Source organism: Pinus tabuliformis, chromosome 5_2, assembly GCF_031772625.1.
Source record: "Pinus tabuliformis cultivar Carrire ecotype Pingquan chromosome 5_2, CPIR1, whole genome shotgun sequence".
Classification (NCBI taxonomy): Eukaryota; Viridiplantae; Streptophyta; class Pinopsida; order Pinales; family Pinaceae; genus Pinus; species Pinus tabuliformis.
Genome location: NC_142306.1, coordinates 646,079,690 through 646,092,913, shown reverse-complemented (window position 1 = coordinate 646,092,913; position 13,224 = coordinate 646,079,690). Strand labels below are relative to the sequence as shown.

General features: G+C 35.7%; 1 long non-coding RNA gene across 1 annotated transcript; it reads right to left on the bottom strand.

Annotated features, from left to right (window-relative positions):
- Positions 1-6,714: 6,714 nt before the first annotated feature.
- Positions 6,715-6,893, bottom strand: LOC149160694 (uncharacterized). Its single transcript, XR_016261885.1, has 2 exons — positions 6,848-6,893; positions 6,715-6,794 (listed from the first exon to the last, which is right to left on the bottom strand). It is a non-coding gene; the product is annotated as an uncharacterized LOC149160694 (long non-coding RNA).
- Between the last annotated feature and the right edge of the window lie 6,331 nt (positions 6,894-13,224).

Below are 13,224 nucleotides of genomic sequence, written 5' to 3'. Positions count from 1 at the left end.
GACCGTTAATCAGAGAAGCTTATGTAAATTTTCTTTCTTTTACATTAATAAATTTCATGAAGTGGCCGCGTTGGCTCAGGCTATGGAATTTTTCCCACTTTGAGGGTTTTAACCACGTCAAGAATATTGGTGTGCTGATATGTGATTTGTTTGTGAGTGGTGTCCTTTGGTGTTCTATCTAAGGAACTTACCTTGTAAATTCCTACATTTTAAGCCATACATGCTCTTCTTCAATTTGCACACTAATTTTTCCTTCCTTTTGACCTCGTATCCTTGTGGCTGCTTCATATATATTTCTTCCTCCAAATCCCGATGGAGAAAGACTGTCTTTACATCTAATTGCTCAAGATGCAAATCTTCTGCTGCCACTAGACTTAAAATAGTTATGATTGAAGTCATTTTAACAACAGGGGAAAAAATTTAATCAAAGTCTATACATTTCTTTTGTGCAAACCCCTTCACCACAAGTTTAGCCTTATACCTTTGTTTACCTCCATATTCTTCCTTCAAGCTGTAAACCCATTTATTCTGCAATGTTGTTTGACCTACATGCAACTTGACTAAGTCCCAAGTCTGGTTATGCATCAAGAAGTCCATCTCTTCTCCCATGGCTTGCTCCCACTTCTTCCTGGTTTTTACTTGCATTGGTTCTTCATATATTTTTGGTTCATCAAATCTATCAACAATACATAATATAATGAAGGAGAGTATTGCTCAGGGGGTCTACTTATCCTAGTAGATCTTCTAACACAACTTTCAGGTGTTTGAGGTGCTTGTTCCTATTGTGGTTGTTGTTGTTGTTGTTGCTGCTACTAATCATTATGATTTTTAGGCACCTTTACATTTTTGGTGATCTCATCAAGCACTATGTATTCTTTGTTTTCGTTTTCCCATTTCTTTCCCTGCATATGATCCTTAGACAAGTCTTTTTCATTGAATATGAAATCTCTGCTCCTAATGATTTTGTGATTTTCATAATCATATAAGCGATAACCAAAATCATTAACACCGTATCCAATAAAGGTACATTTATTTGATTTTTTCTTAAACTTTGTTATATTTTCTTTATAGATGTGGACAAAGGCTTCACAACCAAAAGTATTTAAAAATGAATAATTTACCTTTTTACCTATCCATGCCTCCTCTGGAATACCACCATCCAAGGAAATTGAAGGCCCTTTGTTTATTAGATAAATAATAGTATATACAACATTTATCCAAAATTGTAAGGGAAATCCTGCATGCAATCTCCTGTACCTTGCATGCTCCATGATTGTCCCTGTTCATCTTTTCCGACACACCATTTTCTTGTGGTGTTCCTGGAATTGTCTTCTCTCTACGAATTCCATGCTCTGAATAGTAGTTATCAAACTCTTTGCTACAATATTCACCTCCATTGTCTGATCTAAGAAACTTCAACTTGTTTCATGTCTCATTCTCAACCAAAGCTTTCCATTTCTTGAAAGTATCAAATACATCATATTTATTTCGAATAGAATAAATCTATGTTTTCCTAGTTGCGTCATCAATAAAAGTAACATAATAACGAGATCCACTGAGAGATGATACCTAGGCAGGTCCCTATACATCTCTATGCACACGCTCTAATTTCTCGCTCTTATTTCTGTTCCCAACTCTAATAAATTTGGCTTTCTTCTGCTTTCCATAAACAAAAATTTCACAGAAATTCAAATCCACATACTTTAAACCTGGAAACAAATTTCTTGAGTGAAGAATTTGCATCCCCTTCTCACTCATGTGCCTGAGTCTATGATGCCACAATGTCATATCTTATCTTGTGGAGGTTAAATCATTAACATAATTAGAAACACCATTGCATAAATACAACATACCAACCTTTTCTCCTTTTGCTATTACCATGGCTCCTTTAGTGACCTTTCAGGTTTTTTCCTATGAATGTAGTTACATAGCCTTCACCACCTAACTACCCTGTTGAAATTATATTTTTATTTAGATCTGGAACATGCCTTACCTACTTAAATAACCATTGGTTTCCATTTTATTGTTTTATAAAAACCTTACCCATTCCAATGATTTTACTAGGTTTATCATCACCCAAACAAACCTATCCAAAATCTCCTTGAACATAGTCAAGAAAATGTTTTCTATCAGGTGTGGCATGGAATGAAGCCCCTGAATCTACCACCCAAGCGTCAATGATATTCTCTAATGAAATAATCAAATCATCCTGCAACAAATCAATTGTCACATTTGCTTCATGATTGTTCTCTTGTTGTGCATCTCCTTCTTTTCCCTTCCGATATTTGAAGTATTTCTTCAGGTATCCTTTCTTCCCACATTTCAAGCATACTATCCCTGATTTGGATTCAAATATTCCTTTTCTTGACTTACTGCAATTTCCTTGGCTCCTTCCTCTTTTCATTTTTCTTCCCCTAGTCTCTGCAGTCACAACATTACTTGATGTCTCACCATAGTTTTCTTTCGCATTTCCTCGCTAAGGATGGCACCAAAAACATCATAAAACTTTAAAGTACTAGATCCAGAGATAGAGTTACTAATAGTCATAACTAAGCCATTCCAACTTTCTGGAAATGAGCGCAGAAATAACAGAGCCCTAAATTCATCATCAAAATTTATCCCTACATAACTTAACTGAGTGGTAAGCGTGTTAAATTCATTTAAATGATCAACAATAGATCCACTTTCTGAAATCTTCATATTAAATAAATGCTTCATAAGAAATACCTTATTTGAGGTTGATGTTTTTTCATATAGTTTGGCCAAGGATGTCATTAAACCTTCTATTTTGTTCCCTTTGAAATGTTGAATGCCATCGACGTTGCCAAACACAACCGTATTGTTCCCAGTGCCTTTGTATCAAGAATATCCCCTTCTGCATTCGTCATACTTGTCGGCTTCTTTGATTTTTCACTCAATGGTAGGTAGAGATATTTCTGATACAAATAATCCTCTATTTTCATCATCCACAAATGGTAGTTTTGGCTATTGAATTTCTAAACCCTAAACCTACCATCTTCTGCCATTTCTCCCACTCGAATTAGGTACCCTTCTTTCTTGTGAGTTTATCAACCAAATAGACCTTCGACTTTGATACAAGTTGTTAGAAAATTAAATCACAGAGTAATGGAACACATAAAATATTGTGGAAAAAAAACATAAAAATGCATAATACAAGAGAGACACGAATATACGTGGTTCACCCAATTTGGACTATGTCCACGAATAAAAAACCAATACTTCCTTTTATATTATCCACCAAAATGAAGAGATATAACCTACAAAATATCTGATGTAATTTCCTCTTCACTCTCATACAACATCCTCTCTCTTTCTCGCTAAGAATAATAATACACAACCACAATACAATTCCCTCATATAAATCGAGGGTTTCCTTCTAGGGAAAAAAGACCTAAATTAACATAACTTCTATCATCAGATCATCCGCCTAATGAATGAACTAGATTGACAATGGAAATGAAATATTTTACAAGGCAATGTTTCATTTATTTTTAGCCTCGGGGGCTTTTCCCCTGAACCTCCTTCGAGGGCCCACTAGCCCCCGTATCTCCTAGAAAGGGGGGATAGTTGAAAGGCGGGGGGGAGTACCCCCCACACCCCCCCGCATGGAGGTGTGTATAGTCTTCTTGGGGTATGCCCCCGACTGAAAACAAGACCTTTGAATCAGGAAGATAACTAGGCTCCACACCCAACATGTTGAGCATTTCAAGCAAGGAAAACGCTAGACGAAATTTCAAGACTAATAATGTGGCATGGAGATTTCAATAAATGCAGAGGAAAAATGTTAAGTTTTCATCAGTGGCAATGCAAAGGGTAAAACATTTGCAACTATAAATGGTTAATATCGGTGTCCACAAATCAACGACTCTAGTTCAATTTTGGACCCCCATGGTTGTCCGAAGATTATTAAAGAGGGGGGTTCTAAAATTGATTGTTTTGTGCAAACAAATTTTCATTACATGGTAGCTCCAAAATAATTTCAAACCCCACTCATTCCAAACCACTTATTTCCCAACGCCCCCTACATTCCACCTATAGTTTTAGAAATATCACAATTGTGTTGATCAATGCAGGACTCAACAAAGAGCAATTGTATTTTGGTATTGGTTTCAGTGTCTCGGGTGAAATAGAGGAAATTAAATATATTGATAGGGTTATCAATACCACCATAATATTTGTTGCTGGACTTTTTGTTTTCAACAAGAGGCTCACCCTACACCATGATTACTGACATGGATGGATCCTTTATGAAATTGGTTTCATGGTTTACTTCATTGTTTTTTTAGGCAAGGTTTTAATCTCTAAATTTTTTGTTGAGCTGTGTGCACCAAATTTACTGCAACAATGTTTAATGTTTGATCAAGTTTCATAGAGGCTTTCACGTGGATAAATTTCTGGTTCATTTTTTTAGTATACAGAGATGAATTTCCAAATTCTGAGACGTGTTTTTTTACAGGAGGATATCAGTTGAGTTCCACTCAATAATTTCTACAAACTTTTGAGCGGATAGGGATATTTTGTTGGTTATTTGAAGAGAAAACACCCATTTCGTGATGGAGCAAATTTTATCTGCATCAATTTTCATCAAATTTTCCCCGTCTCTGTTTACTTTTTGAAAACAAGGAAGGCTGCGAAGCAGCTAGTCCCTGCATATAGTTCTATCTAGCCCATTTAGCTTCCGAGAATATAGCCTATTTCGTAGTGGAAAATGCTTGTTATATGCAATTCTGCCTGAGTCATACAAGATGCACATAAGTAACTGACATAGCCATACAGCCAGACACAGCCAGTCATAGCCTTACAGAGCCAGTGCAGCCATACATAAGCACCAGACATAGCTGCCAGACATAGCCAGTCATAGCCAGTCATAGCGGACATACAGAAAGCAACTGACATAGCGTACATAAGCAACAGTCATAGCCTTACAGTAATACAGAAACAGTATTGATCGACACATTGACCGCCCATGGACTGTAAAGCTCTAGCAATGTTATTTGTCGCCTTTCCCTTAGTTTCTTCAGTGAGGAAAGCTTATCACTCGTCTCATACAAAAATTCACTGGTCCGGATCTGGTCCAACTAAGGATACCAGCATCCAAATCTACAGGTGGGCGAAACAGTAAATTTGCGGATTTACAGAATTAGGTGGCATGGAATTGCAGATTTCCGTCTGTTGGCCTCATCCTCTGTGAGTGTAGACAAGCTTTCTTTGAAAGTCTCGGGGTACTTGAATTCTCGCAAGTTTTTATCTCCAGAAGTGCAATTGCAGGTCTGCAACTTTATTTATGCCAGCCACTGTAGACAGGACGATCATCATGGTGACTCTAGAAAAACACTGCGAACCAGAAAGAAGCGCCATTAGATCACGTAATTACATATATAATATATGCATTTATGTCGAGTATGCTTTTATTTCGTATCTATCTCTAGTGACCGAAATCAAGATTCTTATATATGTCATTATGCATTTTTGCCTTTCCCTCTCGCTACGTAACTACGCGGGGTCGATTCACTAGGCCTACGCTTTGCCCCGATTAAGGTTACGATATGATTATGCTTGCTTCCCCACGATTCCCGGAAGATGGGATGCCATGATAGGATTTTACACCAGCAATAGAATAGAGCTTTAATAAAATAGAAAATAGAAAATAGAAAAGAAGAAAAGAGAGAGTTCTTTTAATGCAGGTTGGCTTGTTAGATTTATTTAAAGAAATTGGTGGTGGAACAAGCGTTTATTTTGTTAAAAATAATGTTATAGTAATTAGCTTAGTTGGCTTAATCTAACAGATTACTCATGAGTATAAAGTCTAAATCAATAATTGGTTTTCTACGGCTCAAAAAAGATTTTAACAAACCAATATATAATAAAATAAAACTAAATCCCAACATCAAAAGGCAACACAAGAAATATAAATTACACACCAACATCCAAAAGGAAATTGATTTTAAATAACCACCAAATATGATATAATAGAACAAAACAAATATTAATTAAATCTCCACATCCACAAAGAAACTAAACAAATATAAATTACACCCCATACACAAAATTATTTTGAAAAAACAGCACATACGCCTTTGTACATGGCACTTTCATGAAATCATATTTTTTAACTCGAGTGTTTCCGCCACTTATGTACGAACATTTTAATAGCATGAACATCACAGTGGACAAAATCATTCAACTTTAAAGTGAGACATCCTTCCGACAGTTTCAGCCAACCATCCATCCACATATTTCATGTTTGGGGAAAATAATTTAATGTAAGCTCGCCCTTTGTTCGGTAGCAACGCTTTGTTCGCGAGCATAAGAACACCATATCGATGCAAACTTTATCATATTGCCTATCGCAATGAATAATAATGAACAAGATTACAAATAGTGTAGGCCATGTTATATCTAACCAACGGTGTATCAACGCATGAAACGGTCACTGATACACGTGTTTTATAAAAAAGCCTCAACACAACCACGTATCTCTCATGCGAAGAGCGCTAATCTACATGCATATCAAATGCCTTCTTCCGAATCTGGGGTGCATGCATACCCAATGTCCACTATGGTGTGTTGTGCAGTCATGGCGCTGGCCGTTTCTTATTCGTCTTCCCATCAATGGGTATGCATTTTAGCTCTGGCATTGCTGTTCTGGCAGTGTGCGGGGGATAATGGCAGACTCATGCAAGCAGAAGCCGATAGAATTGTTAATCTTCCTGGGCAGCCGCCAGTGGATTTCGCTCATTATGCGGGATATGTGACTGTCAACAAAGAGAGCCCTGCGCATTTGTCATCATATTATCTGCAGGTCAGTAAACTGCTAACTGCATACCTGTTCAATTAATAGAATTGCTTTCTGGTTTAACATTAGAATCCCTGCACAGCAGCAAGTCTCTATGCAGCATTCATATCATTCCTGTATAATTTTTAAAACACTATGCACCAGCAATAACATCCTTTGCATTCTGAACATGAATCCTAGGCATAGACGGTTGGGGAAAAGAAATTTTTAATATCCATATAGAAAGGCATGAACCCTAATAATTTTGTAGAATCGGAAAATAGCCAACCCCAGCCTGTCATCAGGCTCCGCGCACCGTCTTTAGGTAAGTAATAAGTCAATGCGGAGCACTAGCACCAGTTTCACCCTGCTCGTGTTCTCAATTTCTTTTTAGATTGCGAGCGATCTCCAGAGGGAAAGGGGAAAGGGGTTGTCTGACCAGAGGGAAGGGGTCAAAACCGTGAGGCTAGCTAGAACCTGTGGTGGCTAGACTTTGGCTTGCTGTAAAAAACAAACTAATCCAGTAGGAGCGGAGCGGTTAATAAAAATGTTCATAAAAGTGCCTGTCGGCTTCTTCTTTTACCGGGGCTCTTTAACAGGGCTCTTTAATAGGGTATCCCCCGCACTGTACAGTTGGGAAAAGTTCTACCACACGCTAGAGTGTTGGTAATATCACATGAAAAAGACCAAAGCGTACATATCTGTACCAAAATTTATCTTCAGAAACCGTAAGCTTATTTAAATTTTGGATAAGTTCTTCTATCATAGTGTAGAATGTTCTAATATTGGCAAGATAATGTAATGTAGAATTCTGTCTGTAAGTTTAGAGAATAAAAATGAATTCGAACTTATTTAAAAAAATTCTGGAACTTACAGGATATTGCAACGACCACTTTTGAGGGTTTTCCGCCTTTTCTGCCTTGAACTGAGTAATTTCACCTGAAAATAGAAAACTGGATTTCATATCAAAAGTGAAAAATATAGAAATTTGTTTCCATTAAAAGAAATACTAAATGTGCATTGCCAGGAGGGAACATCTGTTTTACTTACGGTAGAATTCTGCCGAAAACCCTACTGCACCATCAAAAGAAAAATTGTTTAAAAAATAGGCTGAATGGGTAATGATTTGTATATAATTTTCCTATACCTAGAAAAGAAAATTCGCTGAATGCACTTACTGGTATCGCAGGTAGGAGAATGGAGAATGGACGAGGCTCCTGTTCAGCTAAAACTCCCAGGCTCCCTGCTGCTTCAAAGTTCAGGTATGCATACCTGGTCCTGGATCAAAGTTGTGTTTGATTCGATTGTGTTTGATTCACATGCCTCTGATCGGTGTTCCGCCAAGTGGTCAACATGCAGATATGATGTGGTAAAGGCAGCTAGCAACGAGTCGTCAACATGCAAATACCAGCCTTTATGCTTAGACCTGCTTGGTATATTTTATTATAATGTTATTTTATCGTAGTTAAATAGCGAAGTTATATGGTTTAAACAATGTATGAGATAACATTTAATGTTGTCCAGTAATGCTAACATTAGTTTAGGTTGCAGGGACTGACAATTTGAAAATATCGGACAAACAAAAATATAACCTATGCTTTTCGCCTCAGATCAGCTTTGGTTTTTGCCGTCTAGCTTCGGTTTTTTGGAAAGAGGCCAAATAAGATGAAAAATCAGGATCGGGAATAAAATTTTGGTTAATTGCTGATGACCGGGGACTAAAAGCAGGTCAACTAATGCTATATCCGTCGCAAACGATTACTATAGTCCATGCCTGGAGGGCAGGGACTAATAAGGCCATGTTCACGAACTTGAGATCAAAGCACTGATGATCTAAAAGGGTCTGTTGCATATATTCACATTTTTGGTGTATATTATAAAGTATTTGTATCACAAACATAAATGAGACAAAGACCGTCAAAGCTACTTTAACCATTAATCTACAAATTTCAGATTGTAGATTCAGGTCATAGTGAAAGAAAGTTCTTTTTTTCTTTTCAGAGATAGTGAAAGAAATTTCTACTATATCAGACATTTATTTCTGGGAATTTAAGTTGGCAATCTTTTTTTGTGGACTTTATAAAGCCTGGTTCTGAATTTTTTTTCGATATAATGTAGAGGAGATGAAAATTTTGAGTTCTTTTGGTTTTTCTAGATGACCAGAACATTATTAATGTGGAGAAGCTTAGGAATATTGGTTTCATCGTTTAATTCATTGTTTTAAGGGAATTGATGTACTGAAAACTATTTAGAAAGATGCCCCAAGTTTTTGTGTTGCATATAAAATATCAGAAGGCATATTTTCTTCAATTCGCCTAGCTTCATCCACAATGTTCAAAATTGGCAGTTTAGAAAATTTTAGGAATCATTCCAGTTGTAGTTTAGATATAACTAATTCGAGATTTCTCAAGACAACTATTTTCTCTAACAACATGAGAGGTGGTCATGAAAATGAAAATGTCGCATGAGATTATGAAATATCATATTTATCAAAGAAAGTGAATGTAACTTTGTCACATATTTAGAAAAACATTATGATTGAGCTAGAAGGGTTAAGGCTTGAGCACAATCATCCTCTAGGTATCTTTCTTGCAGTCTAGAAAGAAATACTAAATGAAAAAAGATCAAATCCAATGAACTAGCTTTCCAAAGGACACAAGGGAGAAGGAAAGCATAGGAAGCACATGCATCTACTCATTAAGGATACAAAATATACTCAATAGAAGGAATTTAATTTGCCACAAATTTCTCACATAAATCATTTAAGATAGGAGAAGGAAGTTTTGGTGCACTCTACAAGGGAAGTTTGCAACATATCACAATGGCCATCAAATTTCTTAGAAGTGAAGCATCTCAAGAAATATAACAACAATAACAAGCTTGATATATTCTTTAGGAAATGAAGAGAATATTCTTCAATTCTACTTTCATGCACAAAAGTTTACATTTATTTTTCAAAAGGAAGAAGTTTTGACAAATCATCTCATGATGGTAAAAAGGGTCAGTTGGAGGATAGATGGAAGAGTTTTTTTGTTTAAAAAAACAATGAAAAGATTTCAGTAAACAACTTTAAAAAGCCCCAGATTTATAGGTAGGATATCAACATTCAAAGTGTCTTATTCAGATTTTAAGGTAAAGGATTAGCGTCAGTGGAACATATTTAGATTTCTAGGCAACACTAGGGCATCTAAATTAGTAGTCAAAGGGATAGGTGGAAATAGATGATAAATGAAAGAACCAATTTCCAGATTTAAAGGAAAATGTTTTTCTATCAATTCCAAATTTCTTGCAACAAATTAAAGATTGTATATATTTTTAGTTTATTTCTAGGATTTTATTCCTTAAATCTTGTAAAAATTTGAAGATTATGTTTTCCTATATAGTATTTCATTTGTAATGATGAAGGGTTCACTTTTGAGCCTAGAAATACTTGTACTTATTGTAAATCTTGAATTCTTCATACTTTAATAAAGGTTTCTGACTTTTGCTTTTAACAGACCTTGTTTTATATGTATGTGCTTTCCTATGAATAAATAATATTTTTTTCATACACTTATGGTTGTCTAGATATTGGGAGATGTTACGATGAGAATCAACCTCCTTTACATCCCTTCCAAAGTTATGTTCAACACTGAGTTGGCTCATTAAATAGTTTGTTTGATTTAGTTCCTTTGCATGATATGATTGTTTCCATCTAGACAATTCTTATTTGTACTTTGTTTAAGTTATTGAGATTCACTCTTCATGTTCTCTAATCTTATTAGTTGACATAAGTGTTCATTATGAGTATAAATGTTAGCTGATAGTCTCTAAAGTCTTCTACCCAGGCCTTCAAGTTGTTGATCATCTTGTCATAGCTAGATGTTGGCACCTTGTTTGGGTCTCTGAAAGATAGGGTTTATTTGTTAAGCAGGGATTTGTGACTCATTAGAAACCACCCATCCAAAAACATTTAAATATAGCCATTGTGCTTCATAGGCTATTGTTCAGTGACGGTGAACAACAAAAAGCCTCATAACATTGAGGGATCCCCCTCTGGTTCAAGGGCCAGCTTGAGCCTAAAGTGGGTGAGTTGATTTCTTGGCATAGTTTCCCAACCAATAAATTGTCTTCAAGAAATAGATACAACACAAGGGGTTGATATGAAGGAATTATAACTAACTGGAAGAGTGCAACTAAAGGACAAAGAATACAATCACTTCAATATGGCATAACTCAACAACCATAGCTTAGCTTAAAGTATCAAAGAATTTAATAGAAATTTGTCAAGGAGAAGAATATGTCTACCAACCCAAAATTTCAGATTGAGATAGGAAATATCTTGAGAATTCCAAACGAAGATAACAAGTGTCCTATAAGGCAGAACCAATATGAGGATCCATAGTATAGGGGATACTCAAGGGTCCTACAACCATGAAGAAGAGGCTAGTGCCATGAACTTAAGCATGAGTGATGATGGAACAAAGTGAATGGGAGTAGAGGGCATATGCCAGAGGATAGGGACCTGGTTGAAACTGTAAAGAGCCTCAAAAGGGAGGTGTTCAACTACAAAGTTGATAATGAAAAGTTTTTAAGAGAGCAACAACATATTAATACCTAAATTTTATAGAACTTGAACAAATTATTGAGGAGAATGGAACACTGGGTCAAATTCTTAATAGGAAGACAAACATGACTTATAAATTAAAGGGAAAAATGTTGGGGATTCAAGGAGCTCTAGGGGTTCTACTGGGCACCATTCGTATGCAACAAGAAAACCCAGTAAGAGAGCCCATATTTCCTTAGGGGCAAAAAGTAGTTTTAGCATATCACTAATAGAGTAGTCAAGAAGGAAACCATACTTGAAAAATTTACAAGGGAACTCAAAAAGATCAAGCCACCTACATTTAATGGTGAGCATAAGAAGGGAGAAGAGGTTGAAACTTGGTTGTTGGAAATGAGAAAGTACCTTCAGCTACATGATTACTCTTCTAATTTAGAACGAAATTCCATATATCACTTGAAGGGGAAAGAAAATTTATGGTGGGAGCAGCTCAAGAAAGTAAAACAGTTAGATGAAAAAAAGATTTCATGGAAAAAATTTAAAAAGTACTTCTAAAGGAAGTACTTTTTTGAGCATTACTATGAGAGAAAAATGTAGGAGTCCTTCGAACTTAATTGGGAACATGAAAATGGAAGAATATGGCCAAAAGTTCATTAAAGGGGTTGAATGTGTGGATGATGGAGGAATAGTTAGAAGCATCCAAGGATAAAATATTTTTTTAGTAATAATACATATAATATCCATATATGTTAAGCTCATTGTGCATTCATATCATCGATGCTACCAAAAATATGTAAGCATAAAAAATACCCATAACTAATGAATTTTGGGATGCATTCTTAGAAGAATCACTAGGGTTTTTCCACCAATATGAGAAGTGAATGTTAAGATAGACATGGTTCCCTAAGCCACCCAAATATAAATGGAACCTTACAAATCGAGGACTAACAAGCAAGGTTAACTTAAGATGCAATTATGAGAATTACTAGATAATGGATTCATAGACCTAAGTGCTTCACCTTGGGAGCTCTTGTGTTTGTTTGTTAAAAAATGAATATGGGACTTTTAAAATGCGCATTGATTAAAACATGTTTAAAAAGTAATAATCAAGAGAAAGTACCCCTTTCCTAGGATTTTGACATGTTTTATCAACTCAAGGGGGGTGAAGGTGTTCTCAAAATTGGATTTAAGATCTGGTTATCATCAAATAAGAGTCTAAGAAGTTGACTTATAAAATACCGCATTTATAAATAAACACGGGTACAATGAATTCCTAGTTTTACATTTTAAAGTAATGAATTCCCTTGAATTTTTCATCATATTAATGACCAAATTTTTCTAGATATATTTGAAAATTTTTGTGTTGGTATATATTAATTCCATGTTGGTTTATTCTAGGAATGAGGAGGAGCCATAGGAACATCTTCGCTTAATGTTGTAGAAGTTATATGAGAAGTTGTTATATAATAAGCTCAGTAAGTCTGAGTTATTCAAGAAGGAGATATAATTCCTTAAACACATCATATTTGAAGAACTAAAAGTGGATCCAAAAAAGATAAAGACCATATCTAGTTGGCCAACACCAAATAATGAAACTAAGATAACAAGCTTTCTAGGATTAGTTGACTATTATCAAATATTCGTGGAAGGTTTCTCAAAGGTTGCAAGATGCCTGCCAAAGATGAAAGGCCCAAAGGAGTTAATTTCCCCTAAACAAACTTGCATGAGGAAAACTTTATGAGGAGCTTAAGAAGCTTCTCGTGACTGTAACTATATTGATACTTATTGATTTTGATAAAAACTTCCTTGTGTGCACTAATGCTAGTGAAGAAGGCATTAGAAGAGTACTCATGTAGGAAGAAAGAGTAGTATGCTATGAATTGAG